This window comes from Alligator mississippiensis, chromosome 10 (assembly GCF_030867095.1).
Source record: "Alligator mississippiensis isolate rAllMis1 chromosome 10, rAllMis1, whole genome shotgun sequence".
Taxonomy (NCBI): Eukaryota; Metazoa; Chordata; order Crocodylia; family Alligatoridae; genus Alligator; species Alligator mississippiensis.
The window spans coordinates 58,714,569-58,730,865 of record NC_081833.1 but is presented as its reverse complement, the minus strand read 5'-3'; positions in this window follow the sequence as shown (position 1 = coordinate 58,730,865).

The window sequence follows — 16,297 nt, the reverse complement described above, 5'->3', positions numbered from 1 at the left end:
TACAACGCACGAGGAAAGTTACATACCCAGGGGAGCGTTTTCAGAAGCTGGCAGTGTGAACCTATCTAACCTACTTGGGAGTGAAATGCTGAGGAGACAGCATTAAAAAACTTAACTGAGTGATGTGGCCTGAGTTGGGCACCTCCATCCACTCAGGATCTTCAGCTACAAATTGGGCCACATCTACATGTTCATTAATGCGCCGTAGGTACTAAGCATTAAGTTTCGTCCCTGTGATAATAGGTACTAACTGAATGCTCAGTAAGGCCACATCCAGATGAGCATGGATGTTTGGTTCCCAGGGGACAACCAGCAGTGGTGCACCTCTATGTGTGCGCAGTAGGTGATCCTGGGTGGGATAGGGGAGGCTGGGGCCTGCACTGGGCTGGCCACAGCAGCCTTACTTAGGGTCCTGGGGGCCTCCTGGGGCTGCAGGAGTGGCAATCCTGCTGCTCAGAGCCTAGCTGGCAGCTGCAGTGCCCCTGCTCTTTTTTTTGGCACAGGTTTTTTTGGACCCCTGGATATCCAGGGGTCAACCTCCCCTTCCCCCCGCCCCTCATGCTGCTCCCTTGCAGCGTAGAGAACGGCTGAATGTATGGTATGTGGTTGGTACTACTGCATAGTAGCACCAGCATATGCCTTTTTAGTGACACTAATGTGCAATAGATCAATTCTACCACGCAATAGCACGGTTTTGCTGTGATGTGCTAATGTACAGTAGAATTAGCCTACTGTGCATTTAGCTTCACGGGCAGATGCGCTTGCTGTCTACTTGAGTTAAATACCTACAGTTAGGACAGCAGTTTATGTAGCCAGCAAACTGGGAACTAAATCTTCCCTCTGTTTCCTGTTCAGGCTTGGTATCTTTCTCATGTTTACTCTATCTCTTGTGCTTCCCACGTCTTGTGTGTGGGCAGGGGGCTGGCAGGTAACAAGTCCCAGATGTACTCTGAGCACACCCAAGGGATCAGGTCCTGTTGATTAGACAAGTGTTGCCTGGTTTCAGAACCCCAGCCAGGGTGTCCTGGGACTTCAGCTTGAGCATCTTATTAAGTCTGGGCAATATCAGCGTTTAGGAGACTTTGCAAAAGCTGGCTGGCTGAATCTTAAGTACCTTAAGTACCTAGGGGACTTAGCTGCCTATGGGATTAGGTGGCAGCTGATTGTTGGCTTTGAAAATGTCCATGGTGCCTAAATATACTTAAGCATACCAGACAGATAGATACCTAAGTACGTATGAGAATTTAGGCTTTGGCATTTGAAAATTTTGGGACTATTAGAAGCAAAACTGTTTCTAATACTCTTCATCTGCTCAGGAACTTGAAGAAGGCCCAATGCCATGAGCAAGGCCACTGAAATTCTGCTTAGTCCAGTGAAAAAAGCGTGTCCTCTTAGTTGCAACTGCTTGACAAGTTTCTATCACAAAGCATTTTGCTGAAGTATCAGACTTCTTTGAACATTCAATCCTCCACAAACATCATCAGATTCTTGGACCGTGCCATCATTTACAATCAAAACACCGACACTTTCAATAAGTACGTTCTTAGATATGCCCGTTCTACTTACTCTTTTTGAATAACATCTACCAGAAATGAATACCTGGGCAATCTTTTTTCTTGTTTTGTTGTCTTGAAATTGCTTTTGGGAGTATTTTGAGATGAATCTTGGATAAACAATTTAGTTGGCTTTCCTGCACTGCACTGCACACACACGCACGCACGCACTCATACACACACACTGTACCTATAACTGTACATTCAGATGCCATTTTTGTTGCTTTTTTGGGATCAAGGGCAGGAGACTTCATCTGCTTGTTCAGATGCAGCAAAGACTTGACATCATTCTTCTCAAAAAATGCCTGTTTCCTATTCTTTGTTGAACTGAAGGCCAGTACTTCAGGCAACTTCTATGACAAAAAATGAATTCCTTCAAACAGCAGTAGTTTTTCTACAGCTGGTGGCATTAAGGGAGATATAGACAAACTAAAAAGAAGAATTATAAGTTTTGAATATATGACTGAGGAAAAGGTAAAATAATTAGATTTGTTTAGTGGAGGCTGAGTAGGGACATAATATCTTCACATACGTAAAAGGTTAGTTTAAAGATGATGCCAATGAGATTAACTTTTCAGCAAAATGAGGAAGAATGTGTTCTGACCTCATTTTGAAGGAGACAAGGCCCAACTGACTTGTGCATATACCAGATCTGTGCTCTGTTAACTGGAGGCTGAGACTGACTGACTGCATTCAAACTATTTTGATGTGGCTTCTGTGTAGCTTTTAGCCATACTTTGATTCATCAAGATTTTCCTATATCCAGAAGCCCCACTCTTTTTTGGCTTATGTATGGCTAAATATTATTGCTTTGTTTAATTATCTAAACCAAAAAAATATTTAGCATGCTTTGTTTGAATTACTACAGGCATAAGAAGTTTGCAGGTTAATAGTATTCGTTTTACAATCCATGTAGTTTTTTGCAGATTAGATTTATTGTTTGTTCCTGTGTTTGAAAAAAAAAAAAAATCCTTAAAAATATTTAATCTTGTGTGTCTTCCCCTCCTACTAGGGGTCTGATTTCATGGGTGCATACCTGTTTGCCTGAAATTTGGAACCCAGAAGAAGAATTTTTTTTTTCAACCATAAGGAGCAAAAGGTAATTTCAGATATGGTCTCTTTTTGGTCATTGATTCAGGGCCAGGAGGGATTAATAAAACCAAAGTATGACTTTAGGGGACTTAGAAAAGAAGCTTAGGCCTTGAAAATTATAACAGGGTTAGGTCCCTAATTTGTGGTAGATAAACTGCTTTTATAAAATAGGGATTTGCATCTAGAAAGCAGATTGCATAGAGCAGGAAAAAGAAAATAATACAATATTTATTTATTTTTTTAATCTGGAAAAATAAAGATACATCTAAAATGACCACAATTTACTATTTTACCAAATGTCACTCAAAGTTTAACTACTAGATATTTTGAAGGTAAATGGCTAAGGACTAACAAAGATGTATCTGAATGATTCCACTGGGTTTGGTGTTTCCCCACCATTTGCATTAAAATGCAGAATTCTGGCTTTTAATATTTTTAACATATCTGATATCAGAGAAACTGCAGCCACCAAGCTGACCTCCATTTTAACTGAACAATCCTCAGAAAATTAAGTTATTGCTCAGTATTAGCTACCCATGATTAACAAGCTTCTGGGGCTGTTCTTTCTGGATTCTCAGGTGGAGTGGTGAGGCACTTTGTTAATCAATCAATCACTCCCTGTTTCAAATTTCAAGTTGGGTTAGTCTTATCTTTTAAATGGGTCTTGTCATACCTTAATGCTTCAAGGAAGATATGAGGAATGATATATCCTAAAAAAGCTTTGCTCTTCCTTTATTGGAAAAGTTGTGAACTACTTGTTTCCATAGTGTAGCAAATGCGTTTTGAAAGGAAAAAGCCCTGATCTATTTTAACAGCCAAAGGTATTGTAAAATCTTACGTACCTGCTGAGTAGAGGATGTGACCCATAAGGTTGTCAGCAAATAAACCTATGTCACAAAGTGCTTCATTTAGAAATTGCTCAAACTTAAACATCCCTATCAGTTTCTTTACATTGACAATGTATGCATGAAGCATTTGCCTTCTAGCTGAATTTGCAAGTGTAGCTTGTAACGTCTCTAATAAAGTTTGTTCACAGAATGTAACATCCCTTTAAAATTTTAATTAAGACTTTAACCATTTTTCATTTATTTTTTATGGTGCATTATGTTTGCCAATGCTCTCATATTCACCACCAGTGTAAATGGGTAAAGCTCCATTCTGTTAGCACAGCTACACCTGCTATCCAGGCATTGAATCTGGTTTTTCATATTTCTTCTCTGCCTCTAGTATTGTAAAAAAACCCATCATTTGTCCTTCTTCATCAGCAATTTCATCAATAATGAAGCTCCATTGTAGCACTCAGCATAAACACCAGGACTCTCCACTTAGATAGAGTGAAAATTCTCAGTTACATGTAACACAGGTATTTTAAGAGTCCTTCCTCTGATACTTCCTGCTTCATCTTCAGCGGATCCTGTCTGGAGCAATTTTTTCTGGGAACCAATCAGAAATCACTTTAATCAGTAGTGATCAAGCTGGAGGGTACAACCCAGCTTCATTGCTAAATATTCCCTACTGGATTTTGAAGAATGACAAAATCATTCACGTTGATTTTTTTTAAACCAGGTTGCCATTTATGCGATTCAAAAAGAAAAGAAAGCGATCACCAATAAAGAACAAAACAGAGAAATAAAATTTCTCAGAATAGCCCTGATCAACAGGTGAAGGCAGACTGAAGTAAAACGTTTGACCTTTTAACTAAAAGGAACACAGCAGCTATGTAAAGTTAATCATGCAAATTTACTTTGAGACCCTTATTGATCTTTTAGTTGCTGGATTTCAATATTGGGCAGATTATTATATAATATACCTCTTACCATAATTTGAAAAACCAAAACAAAACAGAATACATCCAGAAAGACAGCTCAGACCAGCCTGGTCACCTCAAAGTTAGTTCCTTGCATGGTCGGTAAGAATTAAAATGAACTCCTGGTGTCCATTAAGTCAATGAAAAAACTTCCCTTCATTTCACTTAAGCTTGGTCTTTGATCCTTGTTCTTCTTGCTGGCTTGGGAAGGCCATCTTTCATCAGTTCTTCTGCCTGGTTCATATAATGTCCAATTCTAATTCACTCTGATTCAGTTTTTATAATATACCCCCACCATGGCATCTGAGTAGGGATGATGATGGCTGTAAACTGTAGGCTCTAGCAGTTAGAGTATGGAAGAACTATATTTTTCTTGTATATTTCTAAGAGATACTACACTTCTGTACATTACTGATCAAAAATTGAAGGCAGGATACTTATGTGGAATAAATCAGCATAACTCTATTGCAATCCATGGAACCATGCAGAATACATATTTGTATATGTATTTCAGTGTGTGAGTGTGTGTATGTGTATACGTGTGTGTGCGTGTATGTGTATATGTCCCTAAATTGGTGGTAGAGAATTTAGGTTAATATATATACAGTGTTTGTGTGCGCATGTGTGTGTGTGTGTGTGTGTGTGTGTGTATGTATTAACCCAGGTATCCAATGTTATATCTTTATATGTTGTTACTTATAGTTTCTAAAAGCACAAACAGTTAAAAAATGTTAAAGAAATATAATGCTTTTATCATTAGAATTGTGGCACAAATAATAGGGGTTACATGAAATTAATTTTACTTGGTAACACTCTCTTGGGTGTATTATATATCACGACCCTCCTGCCACCAACAAGCCTACTGTTCAATCCGTCAGAATTGATCTATGTTTAGCTATTCATTTTATGTATATTAATTTGAGCAGAACATTTATTTGGCTTAAATTTTACTTTCAGTGTTGGAATGTATGTTCCAAATGCAAGCACAGATGATTTGCTAGGATTTAGTTAGGAGGCATGCAGAATGTTAGTTTACAAAGATAATAACCGAGCTATTAAAGCCAACAACCCCTTTTAAAGCAAACATACCATTAAAATATAGGAACAGTTTATAGTGTAAATAAAATTGAGGATATGGATTATTTAAAGATAAAAATTTTAGGGGTAGCTATGAGAGAAAGTTGAATAAAAATGTATTTAATTGCACCACGTTTTTTCCAAAGTGAACTTCAAAAATGCAAATAAAGGAAGATAGTTTATTAAAAAGAGAGATGCACAGAAAGCAACATTAAAAATCCATTTTACTTGTAGCAACATATAATAGCGATTTTGACTTTTATTTTCCGATCTGAATCAGATTTCAGCAAAAAAGTGTGCTTGAACCTATAAATGGCAGAATTTATCTTGCTTGTGAATCCATACACTGGAAAGAGAAGCAAGACATTTGCTTCTAGATCATTCTCCTGTGCTGAATGACAGATACAATAATTCCCTCTATTAGCCAGATCCATTGTCTTTATTTTGCACAGAAGTACTGTATTGCTGAGGTAGACTTCCACTGCTATGCATATTTTAAGGGTTATTTGGCAACACGAGTAAAGCTAAAAGTAGCCTCTTAATCTAATTAATTGACATTTCTGAATCTTGCTTTCACAACAACACATGGTTTCATGTTCTGGGTTTTAGCACTTGTCAAGCTTTTTTGGAGAATGTTTTGGTCAGAATGACAAGATAATTTGTGACTGAGGCTCCAAGCTAGAGAAGTGTTTAAGGCTATAATGATTTATTATCATCACAGAATAACAAAATTTACAAAGCGTTTCATCAGAATTTTTGAAATAAGTTTGCCACCATGGTAGAAGCATGCGAAGGGAGGGGGGGTGTCTTCCTACACAAATGCCAGTGTGACTTATTTGTAATAATTACAATATTAAATTTATTTTAGAGCTTGACTTGACAGACTTGCAGCATGGTCGGAAACAGAAGAGGTGAGAGAATTGAAACAATTGAGAAGGTAAAACTCTGCCTTTTTTCCTTTAAACAAATCCTGCCTGCAACTAAAATAAGCAAAAAGATATATGCTCCATTCAATAGATAACATATACATGGCTGCATTAAATAACGAATGTTAACATTTTGGCAGGGGGGCATTGGGAAAGTAGCCGCAATGTCTGCAGAAACTTTAAAACACAGAATGTTCGAGCTTTTGCCACTCAAAAATGCAGACAAACTTATTTTTCCTAAAGCATAAAATAAGTGATATCACTGAGTGACAGTGCATTAGCATGTTGACACTGGTGAACTTTCAGTGAATTGCCATAAAAAGGAAGGCAACATCACTAATTTTGACTTCATTTTGATTCTTTCCTAAGCAAGTTAACAATGCCAGACACTCTGAGACAAAATGTCTGGCTCGGAATGCAAGACATTTCCACTTATTCTCCATGTTTCTCTAATTTACTTATGTAATTAAAAACCTAAAAACCTGAGGCATTGGTTAGTTTAGACAAAGTTATGACAGTTATTTGACTTCAGAGGCTGGGAAGAGATGCCACTTCTCCAATGCCCTAAAGTGATTTTGTTCTGTTGTTTTGTTTGACTATCAAATGCATACCTTTCCAGAGCACTTTTTATTTTTTTAAGATGCAGTCATGGCTCATCAAGAGATGAGATGAAGAGTAAACACTTTTGGCAACAGTAGTATAACCCGCATTGTTTAATAATAATCACGATGATAATATTGTGCATTCACAGAGGGCCTTTTGTCTCAAAGGATCACAAGGTTTTGTCAAACAAACTATCTGTAGTTATTGCACATATTTAAGCTGCAACCAGTGCTGTGATAGCTGGGTGCCCTGTCCACCGTCTAGCATGCAGTGGTCTAGTACTAGGTAACTTTCTCACTGGCACAGGAAGTGACCCCTTGTGTTCCAGACAGTTTTTTGAGAAGGAGTGTGCAGACTTGTATTTAGTCAGCTGGAATGTAAGAAGACGTGTCTTGCGTCTCCTACAAGAGCTTGCCAGGTCCAGGCTCTGATGGATTTCTGGCAAGAGTCAGTTCCGGAGCTGAGGACCCACCACAGAGAATATCTATTTATTTAAGCTATTTATAGCCATTTCAAAGCTCTCCTCACTGTATTATCTCAGCTTGTCATATGAATTAAAGGTACCTCGCAAATTAAAGGAATAAGACTGACCTCTTGCATGCTTGCCATGCTGCAGGGCTTTCTATGGAAACTCAGTACTTGAGGCAGAGTGCTCAGAATATGACTGGAGACAAAGAGGATGGTGCCAACCCTTGTAGCTAGGTCCAAAACTGATAGATTTTCCCTGGGGCTGGATCAGCCCTTGGTTGAGAGCATGGGCAAGGGAGATAGACAAGGCCATTCCACGCCAACTGAAGTTACTGTGAAACCAGTCAGCTCAAAATAAAGCTTATTATTGCCACTGAGTCTATTAGCTACACATCTGTCAATCATTGTGGCTAATTTTGGGTGTGAGCTGAATGGACACAATCTCCCTCTGAGCCAGCTGAAGATGGATAAGCAAAAATGAATCTTGCAAGGGCTTAAAAGTGCAAACTCCTTGACAGTCAGCACACAGACAGCCACCACTGAAGATGCCATATGCAGCTGCCCTGTAATTTTTGACCATGTGCTTCCCACTGTTAGGTAATATCAGTTTTTTTACTGGATTTTATTATGAGACCACTTGTTTTCATCCAATTTCAACTTCCACGAAATACTGGGAGAGTGGGTAATCTCTGATCAGGGTTATTGAAAAGGAAATACACTTCAGAGAGCCATTGACCATATAGATGATAGCACTGACTGTAGTATGTAATAATCTCTTCTGAAGGCTTCATATAGATGTTCAACAAAAGGAATTATAAGCTTGAGTTCTGTGATACTTCACAAGTGATAACCCTTGGAGAGAAAGAATAACTGACAACCTGGTTGTCAGAGTTCTCTTGGCACAGAACTTTGTTCTCATACAGCATTCCCATTTCTTTCTAGTCCCATTCAAGTCAGCTATACTTGATGATTAATGATGGGAAGGCACTGATGCATGCTATGACCAGAGCTTGAAGCTTGGGCTTCAGATACTGGAAGCAGTAATGTATCTGCTAGAGATGGCATTGAACTACCTTCTCGATGTTCTCTCTCAAAAAGGAGAGTTCACAGACTGGGCCGTAATTGGTAAGCTCATTAGTATTAAATCATATGTTTTTTAGTGGAGGTCAGACATTCACATGCTTAAATGTAACTGGCATTTTAATGTCTCTCACCAGGATTATAAACTCATAGGTGATGTATACTGACTTTAATTGGAATAGACCAAACCCAGGTGCATGCTGAGGCTTTCCTAAGTCATGTTGGGGCATCTACTTGTGCCAATCCAGAAGGAACGTGCAGTAGCTTGGCCATTGCAGGTAAGCTCTAGAACAGCACTTCTGAACCAGGGGTACATGTACCTCCAGGAGGCATGTGAAGCCTCATCAGGGGGTACGTGACAATGTATTTCATACATTGTGTAACACAGGTCGAAGGGCCTAAAAAATTAATTTCCCATTGAAACAGGGTATGCGAAGTCTCACTCTGAGACCAAGGGGTACGTTGACTGAAAAAGGTTCAGAACCGCTGCTCTAGAGAGAGCTGTCTCTGAATCTTTTTTCCTTTGGTCTGCAAAACAGGTTCAGAGTTTCTTTCAAGGAGTAGCTGTGTGTGCATGTATGCATACAGGTATGGACATGCGTCTTTCACTCTGATGACAACAGTAATAATATGCTACCTGTAGGGGGCATATTGTGGTGATGTGCAAAGGCTGAATTGTTTCTAGGACAAAATGTGGTGGCTGCCTACACTACACAATAGGCTTAGGGAAGGGAGGAAATCATTTGCATCCAAATGAAATTATGAGTGATATTTCCAGCAACTAGTACATACATTAACACATATGTTGTGTTTCCCATATCAAAAAAGTAACCACAAGCTTTTGAACCCTACATGTCCGTTACAAAATGTGTGTACTCTATTTATCTGTACTCAACATGAGCAAATTATCCAGAGTTATGTCTGCTGTTTGTATAACTGTTCACGAATAAATACAGCCTTCATATAGGACTGATTTATTTTTCCTACAGAGGTTTTATTGATGCCTTTTCTTGAAACTGTACATGTCCACTTGGTTTAACACTGTATCATATGATGAATGGAAACTCTTCCTTTGTTTAGGCAACTTATTTATCTGTTCAAAATCTTTGTGCATTTGACAATGTATGTTTAAATTCAACAAAAACACAAAGGTAGAAATAAACAGCCAGCTCCACAGGGGGTTCGTAGGAACTGAAAGATATGTTGCACACCTTAGACTGATCCAATCACACTTGGATTAGCTGGAGAATTGTGGTATGGTTAACTAACTTGCAGGTTGATATGGGGAAACAGTCTCTCAGAGCGTAATTAAATGATAAGTTCACATTCAAGGGACAATTGTAAGTTACTGAGACTGTCATATACAATGCCAAAAATAGGCCGTCTCATGATGAATACCCTTATTAACAGCTACACTGCTCTGTGTTCATAGGAGATGGCTGGGGAATTTGGCAGGACGTAGTCCTGTTTGTTGAAGATCTCCCTGTAGATTTTGTAAAGGATTCATTTAAAGGATGACTACGTCTGAAAAGCAAACAGACCAAACACTTGTAGGCGACTGTTAATAATAGTTAATGGTCCAATTTGATCTCCAGTTCACCCCTTCATTTGATATAATCAAAATCCTTTTTTTCTTGAAAATACCTTCATAAGGACTCGGCTGATATGAGGGAAACCTGTGCTGAGAAGGAATCATTTGCTTGTGTCAGACTCATCAGTTCCTTACTGTGGAGCGGATTAGTTTGTTTTGAACCTGGGTTATGGGTTTAGCTGTTTGGACGGTGGGCTTGGGTTGTCTTTCATTTTGATGTCATACCTGATAGCAGATAGAAATCTTCCTCAGTTTGTGCATGTTCCTTAACGTAGCTCATCTTTTGACAATTTAAAAATACATTTGTAACTACCTTCTCTCAGTTTAAGATCTCCCACTAGACTCCTCACAGTCTGTCAAAACCAGGGAAAATAAGCCTTCCAGTAGGCCGTGAAGATTAACAAGTATTAATTGCGACTAAGGGAAGTGAATACTTCTGCCAGCTCCCCGCTCTCTCCCATATCCAACTAAGTTTCCCACACTGATCAGACTGTGCTTGTAGTATAGTAGGGGAGGTGAAACACTCTTTCAGACAAGTACACCACAGACCATATAGCCTTTTATAGATCAAAACTAACATAGCAGTTCTAACATGGTACTTCATAATCAGTGCAAATCCAAAGCATCGGTGTAAAGCCAGATATACCAGGTAACAAGCTGACTGCTAAACACTGCACTAGCTTCAGTTTCTGGAAAGATTTATGTCACCCCATGTAGATTCTAATGTAGCCTTTTTTATTTAAATAAAATCAATGTAGACTTTTTTGAGCATTGTGAATGAAGCAGTTTTATAGGAAGAAAAATACCAGTATATGTTGCCAGAAAGTGTTTGGGAAAAAACAGTAATCTTATACATAGGCCTTCATCTACTGCCTGCTGGAGTCACTAGAAAGCCTCCTGTTCATTTCAGTGGCCTGTACATCAGACCTACAAGTAAATATACATGAAGGAAAGAATATCCTTTCTTCCTGTTAAGGAGATCCCAATAATTTATTCTGCCACCTGGATTTAGGCAGATACTTCTAAAAATACTTGACAATGTTGAAAAAAGAATAGAACAATCAGACACAGAGTATATTTTCAAAGACAATTAATTGAAGTCCCTCAATAGACACAAAGGGTAAAATTGGGCCAGATTATTTAAGCAAGCTGAAAGCAGGATGATTACCATTGACTTTGTGGTCATCACTGATGAGCAGCTCATGTGTATCTCCTTGACTGGTTTGCATTCCTATATATCTCAAGTCCTCCCTCTTTTTTCTCCAAAAGATTTTACATCAGTATCTCTTCTCTGACTCAGTGGGAAGATTCATGATGTACTCCAAGGGCACAGACAGAAGTGACAATTTTTGAGTACTCTGGCCCCTGAAAGCACTTTACAGCTGTGACTTAACACACGTGCATGGCTACAGAGTGCTTTAAGAATGGCTTATCAGTCCCGGGATCCTGGTCCTCTGTGATAAAAAAATCACAAATTCTCTGATTAAAAATTGCAAATTCTCTGATAAAAATCTCAAAATCCACGGTTAAAATTAAATGCCCCTCACTCACCCCTACAGCCCCCCATCCCTGCTTGTACCCTTTATCTCCCCCCCACAGCCCCTGCCCCCCAGCCCTGCTGGAGGGGACCCCTAGCTCCCAGGGCTATGGGGCTAGGGACCAGGTCTGCAGCCCCCTGCCCCCAAAGGAAGGTAATGGCTGCTACAGCAGGAGCACGAGCCAGCTCCCCTGCTGCTGCCTTCCTGCTGCAGGCTCAGGTGGGGCCGGCTCCCAGTGGCAGCATGCACTGCTGGGGGTTGGGGGGACCCATGCCCCCCAGATCTGTGGGGGGCGTGGGGGCAGGGCGGGTGTGCTCTGCCTCCATGCAGACAGAGGAAGTGTGGCCAGGGCAGCATGGAGCTTGCAGCAGCAGGCAGCTTTCATGAGTGGCCCCACTGTGCCCTGATGCACCAGTCTCACACACTATGCTCTGGAGGGCCTGGGGGAGAGTAGTGTTTGTGACCCAGGGGTTTTGCAGCTGACTGGGCACTCTGGCTGTGGGAGGTGGGGTTTACAGTCTCCCCACTCCCGGCTGGAGTGCCTAGCTGGCTGCAAACCCTCTCTCCCAGCCAGGGAGTGCCCAAGCTGGCTGAGGGCTGAGGGAGTAGGGTGGTTTGCAGCTGGACAGGCACTCCAGTTTGCAGCTGGCCAGGAGTGGCAGGGGTTTACAGCTGGCTGAGCACTCTGGCGGGGAGTGGGGAGGCTGCTTGACCTGGCTCAGTGTGCGGCAGTCCCAGGTCTGCATTGAAACAGTGCACCCGGGAGCAGTAAACTCTGGAGTTTATTGCTGTAGATTAATAGCATGTATAGACATGCTTATTGTCTCTCAACCAGCTTCTGCTGAGATTGGTGCCTACTTGAAGAGCCAGAAATAACATACACAGCTATACATTTAGTAGATATTTATTTCCTGGACTTATACTTAAGTGACCAAATGACCTGTTGCATTTGCCTAGAATAAAGGGGAGAACCATTTAAAAACAAGGTAAATACTAAGCTGACTGTGGCCTTAAGTCAAAAAAGGGGACTCCTTGGGCTAGTAATGCCTTGGTTTGGATGGAGAAGGGGGAATGGCAGGGTAGAGAATGACTGAACAAAATGTCTTTGAGAAGGAGATCACTATATTATTGTGTGACCAATCTGAACACAGTTCAAGGGAGGCCAAAAGGTACTAGACAGCGTAAGGGCACCAGACATGTCTCTGTTACATACTGTCCTGATGCCTTGATTAATTAAAACAAAGTTTTTGGCACGGTTGTAAGAACATTTCAAGATATCAAGTCATTCTGATGCTGCTGTTAAAGAGAATACCCCTCTTTATAGCTAGGCAGCTTCTCCCTCTGCAGGCTGCCTCTCATTTGTGAAATGGGAACAAATGGGACCTCTACATTTCTCTGCACAGTGTGCTGCATGTCTGTTCCTAAGTAGTAGTCTCAAATGTGCTGTAGAAAAACACTGGACTTCAAAAGTATTAGGGGCTCATTTGGTCCCCATTACAAGGAAGGTAGGGAAATATGGGAAGGGCTCATTAAGAGGAACACTACAGACTGGAAGGTCCTGCACTTACAGGGATATAAGGGAAAGCAGTACAGGGTAAAAGTGCTAGAGAGCAGAGCCTAGCAGAGCAGAGTAGACCTGAACTGAACTGAACTGAGCTCTTATAGGGAGAGGCTGGATCCCTGAGTAAAGGGGGCACTGGTGAGTGGTCACAGTTATGAGAAGAACCCACATTATGAAACCATTCTGTCCATGATGCCAGTGATATCCATGATTCTCAATTCACAATGCACAGTGTAACAGGGCAGGGTGGGATTCATGATTCTGGTTCCACTAAAAGTGGTAAAACTCCATTAACAGTAGTTGAGTTACTCCTGATGTATACTGGTGTTAATGCAGATCCTACCAGTATAAAGTAGAGCTGATTAATTAGTACATGTAAAACAAAACAAAATGCAACCCCTAAAGCTTGATTATTCACAGATCCTGAAATTGTTTGCTTTCCTAAAAATTGGCATTGAAAGCTTAATTTTATTGACTTCAATGACTGCAGCTCCAGAAGCCAACATATAATAGCCATTGCTTATGTTAAAGAAATGAGCATTCATACCACAGCAACTATCACCAATGAGCCTTTGTACAAGCCACAAAATTGGCCTTTAAACTAGCTTAAATGCCATTTTATACTGCTTTAACGGTGTTGCTGTTTGCACGCTCAGAGACGTATTCTGCTTTAATGGCATTGCTGTTTACACGTTCGGCAGTGTATTCTGCTTTAAATGACTTTGTAACATAGCAAGATAAAATACCTTGGAGGTGTTTTAGTTTGCTACCTAACAAAGTGCAACAGTGTATGGGGCACTGGAAGCCAATGTTCTTGGGGCCTGGCAAGCTTCCAGCACCTCATGCACTGTCTCTGCCACCTTCTGCTGCCACCAGCACACCCGTGCAGGTAGGCAGGCAGGCTTGATTGAAGAAAAAAGAAAAAATGTGGCAAGGAGCCTGATCTTCTTTTTTTTCCTGGTGGAGCCTGCCTGTTTGCCTGAGCTATGCAGGGGCCTGGTGCAGCTGTGGGGGGCTGGTGCTTCCCTCTGCAGCTGTAGTGCCCACCCCCCAGGACCGCCCGGGCTGAGTGCTGCCTGGGGGGCACCGCCATGGAGGGAGGCACCAGCCCCTCTGCAGCCACGGAGGGAAGCACCGGGCCCTTATGCAGCTCAGGGACTGCTCAGCTGGCTGGGAGCTCACCAACCCCAGGGACTGCTCAGTCCACTAGCAGCTTACCTCCCCTCCCAGCCACCAGAGAGGCAGGTAAGGTGGGTTTTTAAAAACCCACCATTTCAATTTAGGGAGATCTAAACAGAATTAAACCCCTGTGGCATGTGCAAGTACACAATGCAGCCCCATAGCACTAATGGAGAGAGGGATCAAGAGATATATCCTCTTGCCATTCACATTTGTTTGGGAAATAGCAAAAAACAAACTTCCAGTGGTAATTTGTGGATTAATAAACATATCCCATTGATTTCAGTGGGAACTGCCCAAATGGTTAAAGTTAGACATGTTCATAAATCTTTCCAGAATTAGGATGGCAGAAAGCAGTTTAAGAGGGAGCTCTACATTACTGTTGCCTTTGACTAAGCCATGTACTGGCTTTGGTCATTGTACATGACCAGCATGTTTGAGCCCTATACAGATGCCTCAGTGACTGAAGTGTACTTATTTATATTCCTTGTCTAGAGAGAGAGAGAGAGACTGAGTTTGGGGCTATGCCAGATAAGCTGTCACAACTTTGTTTTTCTTCACTCCAGGTAAGAGAAATTTTATTATTTTTTATACCATATAATATTTTGCTATATCTGTAAGATTCTAAGGGCTACTGTTGCTGCTTGTGTCCTGGCTTCCTGTTATAACACAGATCTTGTGTGGCTGGAGAAGAGTTGCAGTTAAGAGTCTTCTATTAGTGCATTAAGTGATGTGACCAGTGTTGATCATGCACCATGTCTTGGTTGGAATGTTCTTAAAGAGAGCTATATTTCTGTGGAATTCTGTTAAAGAAAGGATATCTAAGCATTGGACCCTAGTGCTTGGAGTGGAAAATGGTGGGATTATAAAGGTTTTTAGTCTCTTTGGGTGTTCATTTTAGTCTTGACCTAGGCTTGGAGTAAGCATGTCATGTCACAAGGTTTAACTAAAATCATACTAGAACTTAATCAAAATACTGTTCTTCATTTCCTATATATTGGGGTCTACTGAACTCAAGGATGTGGCTGGCTGGTTTTATGAGCATATCCTGGGGACTGCTGCCATTTTTGCAGGCCAAGCATGGCGGGGTCCTCCAAGACTCTGATTGGTGAAGGGACCCCAACAGTCCTGCCCCTTCCCACAGATTGCCAGATGGCCCAAAACCATGGCTTAATTACCCTGATTAAGCCCAGGGAAGCTATTAATCCATGCATTATTAAGCATGGATTAATGGTTTCACTGAGTTTAATCAGGGTAATTAAGCCACGGTTTGGGGCCATCCCCAAGCAGGATGCACTAGGGTCCCAGGTTGGCTGTGGCAGGCACCTGGGAGACTGTATCGGGGTCTGCAGAGCCCTGGCCCTGCTCATTGCAGGCAATGGGTGCACATGCAGAATGAGCCAGGCTGGGGCTTTGCACAGTGGTTGAGCTCCTGGGTCCCCTGCCAGCCTAGGCTGCTCCAACCAGGCTTCATGTACTTTGCACAAATAAAGTCCAGAGCAATATGCTCTGGAGTTGTTTGTTTCCAGGTGCACATTCTGATGGCATGCCTGGGAGCAAAAAACTGGAGCAATAAGCTCTGGAGTTTATTTGTATGCATTAATTGCATGTATAGAGATGCCCTATGTAAACTAACTCCCAGGTGCTGGGATTATATTTTTGCTGCAGTGCTGAAAAGTCATGTTAGATAAATAAATTAATTAGATAATTCCCTGAGTGGATAAATATTTCATATTATTATTATTATTATTATTATTATTAATTTTTTTAAACCTATTGTAACACAATTAGCATGCCTTGAGGTGAGCAAGGAATTGGTCAC